Raw genomic sequence first — 20,063 nt, 5'->3', positions numbered from 1 at the left:
ATTCACAAATTATTTCAAAAAATAGTGTGCACAGAAAGGACTACTACTGCTTTCCGAAGCATTGTGATTTGGTATCTGTATAACCACTGAAAAGTGTAACCATGCATATGGATATGGTCAAATAACCTTGAGACTTTGGTACATAGCGCTTGTTGTATGTAGATGGAAGGATTAAGCGTAATTTCTCAATATTAAACACATGAAAGTATAAAATTGTAGTGCGATTTATGTATGACTACAGCATAGAGGCAAAGGAGGGAACTGGTGTGCGGAGAGTCCTGTATGAAGTCCTTGAATTGGTGTGGAGACTGAATTATTCCATCACCCAATAACAGTGATTTATCTACCAAGAAGTCAAGAATCGACTACTTTAAATTAGATTTAATCAAAAATATGTCTACATAGTAAGGACAGTAAACCTGCATCCAAAATACCAGCCCTTTCTTCTTTCTGTCCAATCATCCACCTGTCTGTCTTTTGGGCTTGAATTAGAAGAGACTAAAGGGGCCCCTCGGACCATGGACAAAAACTTAGAATAACCACTGCGGGAACAGACTGCACTAAGACTGAAAAACGACTGCCAGAAAGGATACCAACCTTACTAGAACATATGCGATACTTATGGCTGTGAAAACATCAAGCCTTGAAAAAGTCTTGGGCCTGCACGCTGAGAGAGGCCAACACACGTACTGGCTGTCAATAAAAATCAGGTCAGGAACCTTGATGGAAGAAAATACCATAACAAAGAAACATGAAACCTAATAACAGAATAGCCTTTATGTAAGCACTCTGATGTGAACTGAAACAAATATAATCTACCTATTTTATCTAGCATTTTGTTCAAACGTATGTTCTATTCCTCTATGATTTGGGCTGATGCTTAAAACCAGGCTAACACTAACAATATAGGGAACATCTATTTTTGTTTGCTTGTGTGCTGTCTGATTTTATCTATGATTTTTAGGACCAAATATGTACCAGTATGTTTGCACGCTTAAACTCATGTGAGTTTGTGAGAAATATTCGGGGCTTCCCCTTGAAATCAGGTGTTGCTGGGACTCAGCCTTTAACAAGAACATTCTACTGTTGATACCCTGGTGCTGTACATCACTAAATATGAGCACCAAGTACCTCCTCACACCACTTAACTTGCAGGGTAGTGCAATATTCCCCTATGATTCAGCTTTACTCGATCTCAAGGGCCCATTGCGGGCACGGCATGCACTAGACTATTTAGGGTGCCATATGACGTTTAGTGCAATAAAAGGACGTGCGCAATATTTATGGAAACCTGTTTTTGGGTTTAAGTATGATTCTTCCCTAAGGGTGACAACGAAGGTCCATTTTGGGCCGGTATCTGGAAGGGTAATATTGAGTGTAAGAATGGGACTGTATTACCTACTGAAGGCCCATTTAAGGCCTGTACTTGGAGGAGTAACTGAGTGCAATAATGGGACTAGTGCTATTGTCATCAATGGCTTAAGTACGCTATCATCGGGGATCATTCCTACATCATGCACGGCAATCCCTAAAGGCGGTCCCCTCTGCCATTTAATCCTAAAGAGGGAAGCCAGCAAGGGGGAGAAGCTTTTTAAGAGATCAAAGAGTTAATAAGTGAAATGTGGAAATAGGGTTGATTCGTTAACTTCTTTGTATTATGAGGGTTGGGCCCGGGGGGTGCATGTATATATTTTTGTTTTTAATGTAACGATTTTTAATTAACCTAACAGTCAATAAAATTCTAAATTCTAGGAAAAAAATCTTAAGGTAGGGAGGTCGAGCACCCAAAACTTAGCAGGGAGTTGGTGTGGGTTAGAGACTCAGAACTCAAACAATTATCTAACAATCAAGACAGAGGAAGCAACTTCACCTGTTTAGTGCATGTTCTAGTTTCTGGTACCTGCGATGGCCACGCCCCTTGGATCAACGTGTATAGTACCATGCTACCGGCGGCACAGGTGTCATGACAAGAGCATTGTCCGGAGGGAGAGGTATTAGCCTCTCAAAGTTCCTGGTGGTGCATGTTTCCTGGCCTACTGCGAGCCAATATCCAATGGCTGTGCAGAGCCTTCAAGGCTTCATCTACTAGGGGGCCTTTCCTTTGTGGAGGGGTATCACCATATCTTATCCTTGGAGCTCAAGTATCTTTCTCAGTCTCCAAAGGTGTGAAAACCCGGACTCTGGTTAATGAGAAATCTTGGCACAATGACTGGGTTTTGTTTTTTTACTGGTACTTGCGTGAAGTTTGCAAACAGAGTGTGTATATTACAAAGCTTCAGCTCTGGAGTATGTTTCATGCAATTCCTGATTTTTGCATAATCCTCCCAAACTGGTCTAACCACAGTCTGCCCTCCTGTGTCAGAAAGAAGGAGGGGTGGGACATGGAGTCCCTGTCAGAGGACCCCAAAACTGAAGTACAAAAGAGGGATAGGCTTCCCAACTCAGTCACCTCTCTGCCTTTTGGATGCACAGCCGCTGGGGAATAATTGAGTAGGAAGGGGCAAAGGGCAGTCCCCACATTTCCAACTGGCTCTCAGTCTCCTATCCTCCACAGCCTAGCAACGGTCCATTCCCCAGGAACGCATTAGAGGAATCCTACAATTAACACTGCTGTCTGGCATTACCCCTACTTCTTCGACCTCTAGCTTAGGTACTACTTACATACAAAGTTTGCCTTGGCTTGTATATGGACACTGGACAAGCAACCTGCTGCTACAATCGGTGCCCTTTGCTCGATTTGAACAAATGAAAAAAGTGGGCAGTAAAATAAAACGTTGCATTGATACCTCTGTTATGTCGCAGTAGCAGGTAATAGCTTCTGGGTATTTTAAAACGTATACGTATGCAGTGTGTTTCTTCTTTATGGATACATTTTTAAATTCTAGCATTCCAAAAAAAATAAAGTTCCGTGAAATTTGAGACACAATATGAAGTACTGATCCCATACAGTATCCCACCCTTTGATTTCTAATTTTTCAAGATTGGTTTTCTGTACAATACAAGTAAAAAAACATGTCTGAACACTTTCTTTTATGCGGTATACTGCACCTTTACAATACAAAACTCTCTGACAATTAGATGAGCATGAAAATCATTGTCCTATTGACCTGGGAGCCCCCATAGTAAAGTATGAAACCCACTGACAATCTAAAGCAAGTTTTCTCAAGTAGTGCAACAATTTCTCCCATATTCTACTCCCCTCTAGAGGCCACTTCATTGTAGATTGTCCACCATACGTCTTGTGGAAGGGTGTCATGTTAAAGTTCTGTTTTCTTTATCTGGATTTTTACCTATATTCCAAGTTATGTAGCTTTTCACGTAGCTTGGATCGCTGCTCTTGGTTATTGATCTTGTGAATGTTTGAATTTTGGACCTACTGAGATGGATGACTCTCCGAAGAAGTCTTGTTTTACCAGCCTTGTGTCGTTTCTGGGCAGAAAAGGTTATAATCAGGAGTGTCAATGTGAACACATATAGTGCGCCTCTTTCCCATGTATAGGCTAAAAGATTGCAAACTTTATGAAATCGTCTTCCAAAATGCCGAATGACTGTAAGGGGCGACTTTTGAGGTTTTGAATCTGCACAGGGTACCGCTCCTAAGGTTTAAAAATAAATTCCTGAAGCGTCCACTCCTGGGAGGTAATGTTTCTAATCAATTGCCCTGATCTCAGGAGTCTGTTAACTTCTGGAGGACTTCGTAAAAAGCTTTCTAAAAACAAATATATATACATCAGACAAGATGTTCTCCAGTCCGAGAAAAGTGCCTTTTGAGGTGCCTGTAAATTCAAAGGGAACGTCAGAATCATTGTTGAGGGCACCATTGTCATCCATGTTCATGATGATCCTTGCCTCCATTAGTTTCTCCAGTGTACCATTGACAAACAAGTTGCTGCTGTCTACACTATTAACGCAGCACCAGCAGTCACACGGAAAACAACATCCCCGTTGTCTGGAAAGATCTTTCCATTAACAATGCCCGTATCCACTCCCATCAAAGTTCCACCTGCCAATGTTGGCCTAAAGATCTATTCAAGTACAATAGCGATACAAGTCCTCTTTCGAGGGAACAGGCTGTCTAGTAAAATTTCTCAGTTTACCCCCACTCCTCTCTCAAACACATGCACCACAACTTCTCGATACTGAAGTAGTAATGTTACAGCAATAGCACCCTTTTAAACAACGTCTTACCTTAATATATTTCACATAAGGTTGGGTTGAACTGGTAGCTAACATGAACAGGAGACAAGGTGGTGCCTCTATCCTGAAGACTACTGCCAACAGAGCTGAAGACTTCATACGTTAACAGATATTATGGTGAATACTATGAAGAGCACTAAGATCAACCAATGTTGTCAGTTACAGTAGCTCTAATAAAAGAACCACATATAATGCTACAAGGCTTTTGCAGTAGTGTCCCAACCAACACAAATGTCTTCTCTAGGCCATCCACCAATGTCAGAAGTGTCGCAACCAGCATCAGCCACACTGGCTAATCCTCTTCCTATCACATCTATGCCAATGCCACCAATGGTTGCAGTCAGCCACAAAGACACAGATATAGTTGATGTAAAGTAAGGCAAGCTTCTGAAGGGTCTACATTTATAGTGTGCTAGTAACTCTACAGGACCTCCTCCCAACAAGTCTATTTCCATTCCTAAGTGGACAAAGAACCAAAATGCTTGTAGCTTTCTGTCACCAGTCACTGAGAATGGGTGCTTTATGACTTCAAAGAACCTCTGAGAAAGTCCATACCAGTCATCTGTGAGGAGGAGGCCATTGTCATCACAAAAAGAGCAGTCTATGTGCCTGCCATAATACCAAGACTTAAGAAGAAATATAGAGATCCGGAGCAATAGACTTGTGTTCCCTTACTGGTCATCCATCAGTCTTTCCCTCTTGCAAAGTGCCACTGAGTTAGAAGGGCATAAAATGAACTGCTTTAGTTGACTCTTCCATTAAAGCAGTGCGGTATGTAGTTGTCTGCTGTTTCAACAAACATATTTGGAGAGGCTGCTCAGTATCTAAACATGTTACCAAATAACAAGAAAGAAGATGAAAGAGCAACCTTCATAAGAGTGAAAGAATTTCTGCTGCTGCCCTTGATAATCTGATGGATGTTTCAACCCCTGGGTTCTGCCAGGTGGTACTAGGTCCTCAAGGATGGCTCTGCTATATTGCCTTTGGCACAGAGGTCCAGCATTGCATTCTGGTATGCCCTTTAATAGCAAGAACATCTTTAGATTGCATATAGACTATCTTTTCAGTATTGTTCGGAGGTTCCATTTTTGGACACTAGCGATACAGGTCTACCTTCCTACTGTAGAAACTTTCTAAGCCAATGGTAACAAGAACCACAGATGGTGCTATATTACATGCAACCATGTATTCAGTTACCCCCAGCAGTCAATCACACCAACAATTTCCAGGTGGCAACCCAGAAGAGAGGTGGCAACCATTTCAAATAGCAGAACTCACTCAGGATTTCTTCTTTCTATTCACGATGGGTACTGGAAAGGGTCTGCTTCAAGCACATGCTAAACGTATTTTAGATACCACTTTCGATTCTACCACAGTAACGACGCATATACAACTGAAGACTAAAAAAACAGGCCCTGGAGTCCACTCTAGACTTGGAGTGTAATTCATGGTTCTACCCCTAGTTCTTCATGGTGAACAGCAAAGAATGGCCCTTCGTTCTAGATCTACATTCTCCGAAAAGGCTTTCCAAATGGTTTTTTGACAAGAGGTGTTGCAGTTACTCCAGGAGAAGAAGAACATGTTTTGTTGATTTTTGAAGGATGTGCATTTTCCTTTCCCCATACATCTGAAATGCCACACATCACTATGATTTGAAGTAGCTGGGAGCCATTGCTAGTTCAGAAAGTTGCCTTCCAGCCTCAAAATTATTCATAAAATGGCTTGCCTTGGTAGTGGGTTCCCAGAGGTGGCTGGGACATGAAGTGGTTCCTTTACCTGCACTAACATTGCAGTTGGCCCAATACACCACTGCACACAGACCTTTACTGTGACCTTGGACTGTCCGTCAGCGTGTCCAAATGCCTTCTCAACCTTTCAGATGCTTCCAAATTTTGGGAGCTTTCTTGAATACTAAGTCATGCATAGCTTCACTGTGTGACAAGTGATCCGTCAAGCTCCAGGTGTTCACATGCTAAGTTAAAAAGCTGAAGACAATTTTGGCCCACCTTTGTAAATCCCTTCTTGGAGCCATGCCTTCTTGCATTCCACTCCCACTGCATTGCAACAGCAAACCTCTCCACTTACAGCTGGACATGCACAAAATCTCAGGCTCCTTCAAAAATTATTGGCAGGGTCACCTGATCAGTGACACCGGTGATGGATGGGTGTAGGGTGGGCAGAACTTGCCAAACACTAGAACGTGTCCAGCAGGACACTACACAGCAAATCCTATGCCCATGACTGGTGCAGAGAGTGGAGGCCCCCAAAGAGTAATTGCTCTCCTCACATGTTGGAAAATGAATGGAGCATCTCCACTTGATCCACGACTGCCTATGAAGCGTGCCACAGCAGGTGCAGCTGGCCCAGACAGAAGCTGTAAGTCTTATGTGCCAGTAGTACCACCTAGTGGCTAAAGATTGCACCCGTGGGAAGTTCCACAGGTATGTTACATTGGACAGCCTGGGGAGGCTCCTTCACTGGCCTCGGTCTTTTACTTCTGGCTGGGTGGGGATGGGAGGGCTCCAAAAGAGAGAAGACCCTGTCACATCTGGAATTCATTAACCCCAAATATAAGCTCCACGGATAACTATCTTGTCTTCGGAAGACTACTCAAGAGTTGGCTCTTTCCTTCATAACCACCATATCCAAACAGCAATGGACTGCATATGCCTGTTTTGATAAATATTTATAATCTGATTATGTGTAGATTCTAGATATGCATAGTTCTTTAAGAAATATGTATAGTTACTATTTCATAATAATAAATTATACACATACTCTTTAAGCCTGTTTAACAAATGTATATTTACTCACAGTTAAATGTATATATGTGTGTGTGAGTGTGTGTGTGTGTATATATGTGTGTGTAAATACATATATATGTGTATATTATTATATGCTCAACATGTTCACAGGTAATTGCAAAGCTCCTAGATACGTTGTTATATTAGATACTTATGAACTCTTGCTTACTTTTGTATATCACAAAGAGCAAATGTTATTTAAACTATTTATCAGCAAGCATTTTACTACTGAAAAATTGAGGAAAGATAAATGAATGTTAGAAGAGTACATTTATTGATTAACATCAAATATTACAAATCTTGGAAGTCTGTGTTTAGAAAATACAACTTTACTTCTCATATTATACTCATTATATTCCTTACACATATATCCCCTTACTATGTATTTCCATATCTATTTATTACTCTAGTCCCACTGTACTAGGGAAAAAAAAGAAATACAATTAAATAAATAAAAATGTAAAAAGATTACTAAATGAAAATAGTACAATTTACTCTCTCATAAGCTGTACTGTCTCCCCATCACCCTAGGTCTCTATCAATCTATCCTCCATCCCCACTATGACTCACCCTAAACCTATTCTACTACTTTGATCTCCAAAATAACCCTGCCCAAGCTCTTCCCTCCTCTACCGCATCTAGCTCATCCCAAACCTCAGTTTATTACTATGATCACCCAAACGACCCTACTAAATTCTCCCTCACTTATCTCACCTTTGACTCATCCAAAACATCTTCTGCTACTATGATCTCCCTAACCCCTTTCCATAGACTCTTCCCTCTTCCATCTCTTCGTTACTCATCCCATGCCTCATCCTATTACTATAAACTCCCAATTAACACTTCTGGATTCTCCCCTCCTCTATCCCTCCATTACTCTAATCAATCCAACTAACAAACTGACATATCCTCTGCTCAAATTAACAAATACTAATACTGTACTCATATTTCCCTATACTAATCCACCACTAATTCCTCTTGGGTTCCGGAGTAGCATGCTACTCGCCAAAAAACGATTTGATACCTTGTCAGGAGTAGTAAGCACTATATAAATACACACAAGATCAAAAACTGATTTGAAACAGTGAAGCAGAGTAAATACAGTCCACACACATACCACTACACATATGTATTTGTAAACATACATGCAATGTCCATGCCCCCACCCCCTCCCCCCACAGAAGAAGCGAAAGACCCAGTTGGAGTTAACTTGCAGACCATTTAAAACATGAGACCATTAAGCAACTCTTCCTGTGCTGGGAACAGGCAAAGAAATGCTGTATACATATAATCAGACACTGCCACCATTGTCTGTCCCCCTCAGAATGTTGAGCTCACTGTAGACAGGCTAATCACAGGGGTTATTTGGTGTGCCCCTCTAGAGCACAAAGTCCAACTCTGAATTGCATTGTGTGCACCAATAGTTCCTTAGCGTAAGCGTAATTGTCATGTGTGCACATACCAAGAACAACCAGACTCTTTGTGGGGAACTCAGGGCAGCAGTGCATCCTCTCCTGTGCCCTTCTGGGGATAATTTCCACACCAGCAGTGTTACTGTGCAGACACAGGCACTTGGTTCTCAAAGGCTTGCCCCCAGATTTTTCTAAAAAAAAAGCACATATAAAAAAACATATTTTGAGGTTCCTCAGAGTTTGCACAACCTCCCAATTATTTTATACTTCCCACCCTTTACTTATCTTCTCCTCTCTCTCTCTCTCTCTCTCTCCTGCAGCCCTTTTTCTTTCATGCATCCTCTCTTCTGAACGTGAAAGTGAAAGTGGGAAGGGAAAGGACACAGAAGTTGAGCTTATACAGTAGTTTATTGCTAAGCTATGAAAAGGTAAGGTCATTTCAAGGTACACAATGTCAACTCCTTGTCATCTTCACTATCCATGAAAATTGTGCTGCATGCCCAGACATTAAAGATGAGCATCCCACAAAAAAGAAAATAGGCATAGTATTGAATGAGACCAGTGATATAGGGTGAAAACACCTATGTAGCCAGCGAGAATACCGTTAGATTACAACCCATACAAATCAAGGTTTCTGATCTAATTAACAATATTAAGGGTCCAGCATGATTGCCAAGAATTGATCATGGTGCAAGATCGCATCCACATCCATCCCTAAAAAGCGTCTCTAACTAGTGACAAGCCTCTGGAAGTCTGGGCCACGGAAATGAATGACTGATATAAACCCCATCCCCTGCCTACCGATCGGGCAAATAGTTGGCCTGGCTCATTTGCCAAGATCAAGACCACAGTACTATTATGGAACTCCGCTCAGCAATGGGGAGTATGCTCCACACTCCCCAAGAAATCCATTCTGAGCTCACTCGACACTATAGGACACTTTACCGCTCCACGGCGACAACAGGCCCGATGGAAAACAATGAATGTTTCTCTTTGATCACTTTACTCTGGTTGACAGATGATCAACGAGGAGAACTGGAAGTGCCCCTGATACTATCTGAAGTGCAAGATAGTATACGTGCCTTGTCCGTAGGCAAAACACCAGGTCCAGATGGCCTCCCATCTGATTTTTATAAGTCCTTCTCTGCAGCATTCGCTCCTAATCTTCTCTGTCTTTATGAGGAAGCATTGCGGGCAGCATCCCTGCCTGCCTCGCAACGTGAGGCGCTGCTGGTGTCGCTCCCCAAAGCCAGCAGGGATCCGTCAGTACTAGGCTCCTACAGACCACTAGCGATGCTCAATACTGACAACAAAATCTTGGCCAAGACCCTGGCAACGCGATCGGCACCCCAGGCCCTCAGCTGGTTCATCTGGACCAGAACAGCTTTGTCCCAGCATGGGACACTTCTCACAACATCAGATGCCTATTTAGAGTCATGGAATATTCAATGTGGGATTGGCCTCGAGCAGGATGTCTGGTACTTGATCTGGAGAAAGCCTTTGACTCTTTGGAATGGTCCTACCTGTTCGAGTTGCTACAGCGCTTTGGTCTTGAATCACATTTCCTACGCATCGTGAGACTATTGTATACCTGGCCCCAGTTCAGGGTCAAGGTCGGCATGATCATCTCTGAGCTGGTTGGGGTGGGCAGGGGTACTTGACAGGGCTGCCCCCTCTCTCTGCTACTGTTTTCTTTGGCAATTGAGCCTCTGGCTGTGGAACTTCGCAGGAGAGGAGAAACAATGAGCATCCCATTAGGTGACGGCCTACACACCATATCTTTATATGCAGACGATCTTCTTTTGTATTTCAGAGACATTGATAACGTCCCTCCTGAAGCTGCGGTCATTCTGCAACAATTTGCCACCCTCTCTGACTTGCGTGTTAACTGGGCGAAATCATGTCTCTTCCCCTTCAATCCAGATCTGCCGAACCCGGGCTTGCTACTCTCCGGAGTTTGTATTCCTTGGCAACCCAGGACAGTCCGATACCTGGGTATACAAATATTTCACAGGCAGGAGGACCTTCATGATGGAAACCTTAGAAAGGCAGTGTCATCTATTCGCTCTCAAATTACCTTTTGGAAAACACTGCCACTCTCAGTTGCCGGACGAATCTTACTCCTGAAGATGGTAGTGCTGCCTCGCCTATTTTACTATTTCTCCAACTTACCCTACTCCGTCCCAGTCAGTTTCTTCAGAGAGTTGGAACCTAGAATGAGGGAATTTATCTGCAGAGTGGCGTTCAAAAGGCTCTACTCGCCTCAGACCAAAGGCGGCCTATTGGTGCCAAATATGGAACACTATTACTTGGCCTCTCAGCTTCAGTGGGTGGCACGATAGCCAGCGGGTCTTCAGCTATCTGACACGGCAACCTCTTCCACCCACTCACGACCGCAAAGTCACCTGTAGAGCTTTTATTAAATGGGTCTTATTATTGCTACTGCAGGTGTCTGCGCCTCACGGATGAAACCATTCCCTATGCCCCGCCACTGGTGCTGCTGGGTACACAGCTCAACACACAGCTCACGACCACTGCTGAACTGAGGCCTTGGCAAGCAGCCAATCTACACACACTGGGCGACCTCTACAACGAGAATACTCTCATTCCATTTAATAAACTTTCAGCAGAAATGGTCTCCCGACGGGACAATTTCTACTATACAATTCATTGGTGATTATGTTGTCACGCAGGTGGGAGGATATGGCAACTGAACCCCCAACACACTTATTAGTGCGATACATACAGGTTATGGGAAGAGGCAGACACCTGATACGGTGATTCACTGACGCGCTTAGAATGGACACACTATATACCCATACTGCTCTGCGCACCAGTTGGAGGATGACCGGGCTGAACCCTTTACTGAAAAAGCATGGGAAGTGGCATTATCCAGCTATACTAACATCCCCCGCAATTCCAGATTCCACCTTATCCAATTTATATCATTCACAGAGCTTATCTCACGCCAGCATGCAATAACAAATACTTCAGTCGTGTGGACGCTGCTTGCCCCCGCCGTAACCTAATAGGGGCACATATCCTTCATATGCTGTGGTCTTGCCCCTCCTTAAACATTTATTGGCACAGCGTCACGTCATGCCTATCAATATGCACATCATGCCCTCTATTAACTGATTGGGTGTCCTGTATCCTTAGTCTCTTCCAGAGAGATAGAAAGCTTAAAGCCTCCACGAGATTTCTGGACCTCGGACTTCTGACAGCCAAGCGCCTCATCACTAAGAGATGGAAAGCCACTGAGCCTCCATCCGTGCTGGCCTGGGAGAACTCTTTTCTGGTGTGAGAGCTGACAGAGTAGCGCTAAGATGCGAGGAGGCTATGGGCATGCGCATACATCCGCTAGCTGAGATGCAATGCTGACCCATCTACGCGAATCGGACAGGACACGGACACTGATGACGCAGTCGTTCATAACACAGAATTAGTACTGGAATAGGCAATTCATATACTAAGATTCATAACTGAACCCTCAATGGTATACTTTCCTATATTAGCCACTTACGGTCAAAACAAAATCACTAGCAGACTATTTTACTGTTGAACCTTGGATACGGGTGGAGGGACAGTTATGCAGATACACTGTGAGACCCTTGGGCAGCTGGTTGTGGGGGGGGGGCGCAATGAAATCAAGCTCCAAGTTTTGTTAACTGTTTTTCTTGATTCATATTGTTCTATTTACTGTCAATGCTGAATCTACAAGTTTATCAGTGGCTCTATGAACACACAGTTTATTTTGTAGCTGACCTGAGAGGACACCTGCTTCATGAGAAGAGATTCACCGAATTGAGTAGGCTTTAAATATTTAAACCTTGACCTCAGTTGCGATTGTTCTATGTGTCAATCCTAGTACCATTTTGTTGCTAACCACTATCATTGTTCATTTATAATACAAAGAATCTTCTGTTGGCTCCTCTGCAAGGAGTTCAAAGTACAGATAATGTACCCAAAATATGTGTCTGTATAACGAATTCACGTGCCGAACTTGAATTAGGAAATCTTGAATGAATGAATAATGACAAGATAAAAAAAATTTTTTTAAAAAACCTTCTACACCAGCCCCTGCAGTGGAATTTTCCATCTACCTATGGAATTAATCCAGAAGCAGTGTGTTAGAGGAGGGGCAGGCTCAGCTTCCTATGATCAGATTGTGGTGGGATGTAGTGACAATTCAGCTCAAGAATGGCATGAGGCAGACAAGTGTCCACCTCACTGGCCTGCTGCACATTCACAGGAATGGAGTGGCCACTGCTAGTTCCTTAAGAGGGATTTACTTGCAAAAACAATTGCCTAGCGACATATATTTGCAAAACATTACCAATTCTACTCAGTTGCTAGTACAGAGGCTTTGGCAGCATGTTTTCAAGTAGCTTTTTCTTTTGTTTCATTTGAGTCCCTTTTATCCATATTGTTAGGCTTTGGAGAATCTGCCAAAATTATAAATCTGCAAATTAATTCGCTTCCATTAAAAAAACACTACCTAATTCTGCTCATACCGGTCTGATTGACTGATTGTTATTGAACACCACTCCTTACAGTTGTATTTCAGTCCATCTTTGGTTGGAAAATCTCAGGGAATTGAAGAGACCAACACATTTTATGCTTAACAATATTGTCATTTGCGAAGATCATGCCTATTTAAAAGATGAACATTTGCCAACTGAACAGTCTCCATCACATTTCATGTTACTGAAGGTACATAACATTTTCTGAGGCAGATGCTCACTTTGACCAACTGTACTACCCTTTCTCTTCCTGGAGGCTCATTTGATGACTACTGGAAGACATTTTTACAATTAAATAACTAAAGATCTTGGAACATTTAATCAAAAGATTATAATGTACCTAATCTTTAATATTTTGTTAAGTCTACACCACCTTGATGAATGAGCCAGAGCTGAGCTGAGCTGATATTACAGTACTATATTCTAGTTTCAGGAGTCTGAGCACTTAAAGCATAGAAGTCATATTCCTCTCTCTGCCATTTCAATTTTTATAGCATATTAAATAACTAGGTGTCTTGAAATGCATTTGGATACTGAACAAACTTAAAGTGTAACCTGTAGCCCTGCCGGGCAATTAACATTCTAGATTGTTTTCTATTGTTGGGATACGGAACCCAAATCTGTTTTCCCAACTTTCTTCTTTCCATATCCAAAGCAGAGCTGTTATACTGCCTGGACTGAATCAGTAATAGACCTCAAAGGTCTGTTTTTTTGTAGTGAGTATCTTTTTGGCTTGTATGTAAGTCTTCCATGAGCTCTCCATCCTAAGACTCAAATGCCATGACCTGAGACTGAGAGTTTGGAAAAGAAAAATCCTGCACTTTCAACAAATCCTTTGTTGGTTTCCACCAGACTAAATTGTGGCAAATCCTCTTTACCTAGACAGCCATTTTCCCAGCTGCTTTAGTCCACTGATTGCTCATCTGTTATTGGAGACAAATCATCTTCATCGAAAAAGAATACATGACACAATGAAACCCAATAGCCTCATGAACTGTACTACATGACAAGTCTTTTCTGCCTGGAAACATGGAACAGACATTTTAATACTGGACTCTTTCGAGAGCCAAAAGATCCTCAATACAAAAGCACCTACTACAACCTCAAGACAAATATTAATTTGAACAACTAAATTAATGAAGGGCCATTGTAAAGTGCACCCTGAAACCTTCCTTGTTAGACATTTTTTAATGTGCAGGAAAATGAATGTAAATAAGCCTGTGCTACTGCCAACAATATTGCAGAGATTTAAGAAACTGACATTGGGAAAAGGGTAGAACCCAGAGTTTAACGTGACTGCCTTCAAAGAAAAATCAAGTACTCAGATTCTGATGGAGTGACAGCATTGAAAGAGGAGAGAGGGGTCTAATTTGTTTGAATATACTTGTTGGCCACTTTTGAATCCTCATGGTTCTAAACCTTTCCATTTCCTTTTTAGGATGATGGCGTGTCTGCTGTAAAGGAACATACTACATTTTCAAGCGACTACCTACTCTGCAAGTTTTGATGCAACTCTTCCTTGAATAGCTCTCTATAAATTTAAGTTACCGGCTTTGAGGGAAAAAACTGTTTTGCCTCATTTTGAGAAAAATGTCTTGAGTGAAGAGAGGGTTGCGCTTGCTTGTGTCAGCTCTAAACCCTTTAATGTCTACAAGTGACCTGACTCAGCATATTAGTGGTTCGATACACAGCATAAACAAAGTGAGAGAGTGCAGATCCCTGTCTTGTGCCCCATCTCAGAGGGAATGGGTGGGTTATCACCCGGACAACCACAGTGGGATCCCGATGTAGGAGAGTCACCCAATTATGGAAAATCAGGCCAAACCTAAATCGCAGCAGTACCAGAAATAAAAATGGCCATTGGAGTGAACGGAAGACCTTTTCGGCATCCAGCAAGATTATATCAATAGGTTAAGCAAAGGGTCAAATTGTAGCCATCCAGTTCTTTTTTGCGTGGTGGAGCTCCTAGACATAAATCCTGACTGGTCTTTGTGTATAAGGGAGCTTAGAATTCTCTTCAGTCTGGTTGCCAGGATTGGCACCAAAATCTTTGTTTCTACAATTAGTAATGAGATTGGCCAAAACAAGGCATGGATGTCCTTGGGTTTCCCTTCCTTATAGATCACTGCGATGAGCATGTCTCAGGTTGTGGGGGAAGAGACCCATTCTCTCAGGCCACTTTGTATGTATGTTCGCAGTGGGTTTACAGTAATTGTGGAAGTTTTCTTTATAAATCCACTGGTATCCTATTTGGGCTAAGGGGTTTCCTGCTTTTTATGTGCTTGATAGCTTCTGTGATCTCCTCAAATGTGACTTTCCATTCCATAACTCTACAATTGGTAAGCCTAATGTGTCTAGCAATTGTTTGATATTGTCCTCCTCTACCAAATTCTCTGCCTAAGAGAAGGTGCTTTGGTACTGAGTAAAAACATGTGCAATTTCCCTGTGAGTATCCCTGTTCTCCCCTCGATATCTATCATCACTTCCACCCATCTGGTGTTTTCTTTCCTCTTGTTGAGCTTTGCGAAGAGGGCCAGCCTCATCTCCTATCTTGTTTAGCTTGTGTTGTGTAACCAGGAGTTGTTGGCATGCTGTATCTTTTGTCATGTTTTATCAGTCTTGTTGGAGTGCTTCCAATTATCTTGCCGGCTGTGTGGTTGGCCTAGTGATCAGTATCCTCTAGCTTCTGAAGTTATAACCTTCTGACCTCACCATTATACATTTTTTCTTATGGGCAAAAATGTTCTGTGCCTCATCTTTGAGTATGGTGTTGTGTCTCCCATAGTATCACTGAGAAGTCAACCTCAGGGGCAAATGGTCCTAGATCCGAGGGTGGAGGGAATTTCCTGCATTGGTATGAACACATAGTCTAATCTAGAGAATGTTTAGTGGGCCCCAGAACATTAAGAATACTGCCATTCTCTAGGATGCATCAGCTGCCACATGTCTGTGAAGTTCATGACTCTATTGAATTGCAAGAGGTGTGTTGCGTGTCATACATGTGCCAGTGGGGAGACTGTTCCTGTCGGCATCTGGTAACATAACATCATTGAAGTCTCGTATGTGTAGTGGGGAGCTGGCCTCCAACAGTATAGCACCCACTTTATCTGGAACAACGAGTGTAGTTTGGGTGGTGCATAGACATTACCATAATATTTGGTTCCCCTGTTCCCTTGTATCCAGGTAAAGTACCCATTAGGTTCAATCAATTTTTTGGCTATTTAAAAAGTAGGAATTTTTCTTGCCAGTATTGCTACCCCTCTAAACAACCAAGAAAAGCCAGCAGATGCTAGGGACACATATTGACTCCTTTCTAGGAATTTACACTCCACCTCCCATCAGGTGTGTTTCCTGGAGTAGCACAAAGTCTAGGGCATGATGTCAGAGGTATTGGGACACTATTAGCTGTTCGATTTTGCTTCTCAGACCATTCACAGCGGGGGAGGGGGTGGTATTTACGTTCCATGTTTTGGTGTGCATGGGACATTCTCTAGGGATCTATTTCTTTCAATTCTACTGCCCCTCCGCCCTTTCCCCTGCAATGGATAATCTCGGAACAATGCTTTTATGTTGTAGCAAAAACCTTCTCATCTTTTTTCTCCTCCCCTGCCCCACTTTTCCTGTGTCTCCCTGAGTTTGAAAACTGCTCATACTCCAACTTTAGAAAGGTGAGTCATGCACCCTCCCTCTCAACTCCCTTTCAAACAAAACAGGTGTGCTCACACTACTCTCACCATTCAGTTGTGGTATCAACTATTAAGTAGAAGACTGGTGTAGTTCAAGCATATGCACTGTCTCAGCCTGTAGTCAATCGTTTGGCTGGTGTCTCAAGCAACATATTGCGACACAGAAGAGAATTCAGCAGGGTAGAGGGGGTGCACTGCCAAGCCGTTTGAAACCCCCTTAGTTATCTTTCAGAACCACTGTCACCCTTGTCCTCGATCAGTACTTCCTTAAAATAGACAGTTGTAAATTTTGTGTGGGCTGTGATTGTCTTCTGCTGTCTGTTGCTCCTTGTCTTGCCTTTCTTGTGGCTTTAGTTCTTCTATTTCCTGGGTGCCCCCATCTCGGTTTGTCGATTCTTCCTGCAAGAGCTTTTTCTTGGGTTGATTGTAGGAACTTGTGATCCTCCCGTCAGCCTCTAGAGCATATCTGGTATTGGCTATTGTGAGAAGGTAGCCTCTTTCTAGCATGGTTACCCCCATTTTTGGCCTGTTTGTCAGTGTGTGCTTAACTGATTCACTGGAGTCCTGCTAACCAGAACTCCAGTGCTTATGCTCTCTCTGGTTCCAAAGATGTACTTACATATTGGTAACCCAGTATTTCACAGTATATGGTACCTAGGTACCCAGGGCACTGGGGTTCCAGGGGATCCTGATGGGCTGCAGCATTTCTTTTGCCACCCAAAAGGAGACCATATAAAGGCTTCTTCAGGACTGCTATTGCAGCCTGAGTGAAATAGTGCAAACATTATTTCACAGTCATTTTTCACTGCACCAGGTCATTTATAATCACCTATATGTCTAACCTTCAGACCCTGAAGGCTAGGTGTATAGTACCTGTGTGTGAGGGCACCCATACACTAGCAGAGGTGCCCCCATGTCATCAGGCCCATTTTCCCGGGCTTCGTTAGTGCGGGGACGCCATTATAAGTATGCACTATATATAGGTTAATACCTATATATAGCTTCACACTGATAACTCCGAATTTGGCCATGTGAGATGTCTAACAACTGGGAATTGTACCCCAATACTGATTCCAGTATTGGTTGCACAATACCATGCACTCTGGGGGCTCCACCAAGGCCCCCCAGTACTGCCATACCAGCCCTCTGAGGTTTCCACTGCAGCCCCAACTGCTGCCACCTCACAGACAGGCTTCTACCCTCCAGGGGCTTGAGCAGCTCAATCCCAGGAAGGCAGAACAATTAATTTCCTTTAGGAGAGGGGTGTTACACCCTCTCCCTTTTGGAAGTAGGTGTTACAGGCATTGGAGGGATATCCTCCCAGAGCCTCTGGAAATGATTTAAAGGGCACAGTAGGTACCCTCCTTTCCTTGCATAATCCAGTCTACACTGGTTCCGGGACCCCCAGTCCCTGCTCTGGCATGAAACTTGACAAAGGAAAGGGGAGTGACCACCCCCTGTCCATCACCACCCCAGGGGTAGTGCGCAGAGCTCCTCCAGAGTATCCCAGGGTTCTGCCATCTTGTTTTCAGGATGGTCCGGGAACTCTGGGAGCATCTGAGTGGCCAGTGCCAGCAGGTGACGTCAGAGACCCCTCCTAATAAGTGCTTACCTAGTTAGGTGACTAATCCCCCTCTTAGGGCTATTTAGGGTCTCTGCCCTAGGTGTTTCTTCAGATTCGGATTGCAAGACTCCAGCAGGAATCCTCTGCATCCTTTACTTCATCTTCTACCGACGCATCAACCGCTGACTGCTCCAGCAACTCTACAAAACTGCAACAAAGAAGCTAAGACGACTTCTGCAACATTGTATCTTCAGCTCCAGCCAGCAACTGCAACAGTTTACAGGTCGTGCATCCTCTGAGGACTGCCTGTCTTCAGCCTGCACCAGAAGACCTAAAGGAATCTCCTGTGAAGTGACGGAGTCACTTCCCTGCATCAGCAGGCACCTCTTGCAGCGAAGACTGGTGGCTTGGACCCCCTCTCCGGATGACAGGCATGGATCCAGCAACACGGGTGCTGGACTAAAGTGACTCTGGGAGTCCCAACGTCCAGTTGTCCAACTTTGGTGGAGGTAACAGCTTGCCTCCCCACGCAAGACAGTACCCCTGTGCTCCAGTGACTTGCAGTTTCCAAGGCTTGTGTGCGACCTTTCCGGACATTCTTTGTGCACAGCACGGCTTAGGCCCCCAGCACTCCATCCTGCAACACACAGATTCCGGAGTGGTTCTTCGGCGGCGTGGGAATCCTTTGTGTTGTGCTGCGTGTGCCTCTATTTGCACCTACTTTGTCCCCTTGCTGTGGGACTCCTGTGCGCGCTGCCTGGTCTTCTGAGAGCTCTCTGGGTTGCTGAAAGCCCCCCCTGTCTCCCTCTTCTATGTGGAGGCCATTTTCTGCTAACAGCACCAAGGATTGTTGGCGGAATCCAGCGATGCAAACGAGACTGCGTTCATCCATCCAGCGTGGTACATCATCTGCACCAACTAGGAACCCGCATCTGTCTTCTCTGGTGCAATACTGACTTTGTCTTCTCTCCAGTGGTTTCACTTTTGCACCTTCATCCAGGTTAGCAGGGGCTCCTGTTCACCCTGTACTCTTCAGGGCTTCTTGGACTTGGTCTCCTTCTTCCACAGATCTTCAGGTCCAGGAATCCATTGTTGGTGTCTTGCGTTATTTTCTATCATGACTTCCTGCTTTCCTGGGCTCTGAGGTGGGGTACTTTACTTACCTTTCGTGTTTTCTTACACTCCCAGCACTCATCTACACTTGCCTAGGTGATGGCCCATAGGCCCATTGCAGCCTATTGTGATTTTCACTATTCACACTGTTTTCCTACTGTGTACTAACCTGTTTCTGGTTACTAGTATATATATATATATATATATATATATATATATATATATATATACACACACACACACACACACACACACACACACACACACACACACTGTCTTTTATGTGTGTACGTACAGTGTGACTCACAGTGGTATTGCAAGAACTTTGCATGTCTCCGAGTTCAGCCTTGGCTGCTCTACCTACAGCTACCTCTAGACAGCCTGGCTTCTAGACACGGACTACATTTCACTAATAAGGAATAACTGGACCTGGTATAAGGTGTAAGTAGTTTCGGTACCCACTGCAAACCAGGCCAGCCTCCTACAGTTAGGCATTTTCTGCTCTTTAGGTCTTACTATGGGTGGTGTCAGGGATGTCAGAGTCGTATCAGCTCCATGTCCCGTGCTGTAGGAGTCAGTCTTTGACCAAGGCCCACACCTCATCCGGCTTCTCGAAGAAGTAGGTCTTCGCTTGGATTATCACTTTTAGCTTGACCAGAAAGAGCAGCATGTACTCACCTGTTTTCTTTGAACCGCTTTTGTTTTGACTGGAAAGCTCAGTATTTGTGTTGGTTCAAAAAGCACCTCATCCATAAATCAAACTT

General features: G+C 43.6%; 1 protein-coding gene across 2 annotated transcripts in view; it reads right to left on the bottom strand.

Annotated features, from left to right (window-relative positions):
• HYDIN (HYDIN axonemal central pair apparatus protein) overlaps positions 1-20,063 on the bottom strand; it is a 2,122,366-nt gene that overhangs the window by 1,477,738 nt on the left and 624,565 nt on the right. The gene's annotated exons all lie outside the window — the stretch shown is intronic.

Source organism: Pleurodeles waltl, chromosome 12, assembly GCF_031143425.1.
Source record: "Pleurodeles waltl isolate 20211129_DDA chromosome 12, aPleWal1.hap1.20221129, whole genome shotgun sequence".
Classification (NCBI taxonomy): Eukaryota; Metazoa; Chordata; class Amphibia; order Caudata; family Salamandridae; genus Pleurodeles; species Pleurodeles waltl.
This window is presented reverse-complemented; position numbering and strand designations above follow the sequence as displayed.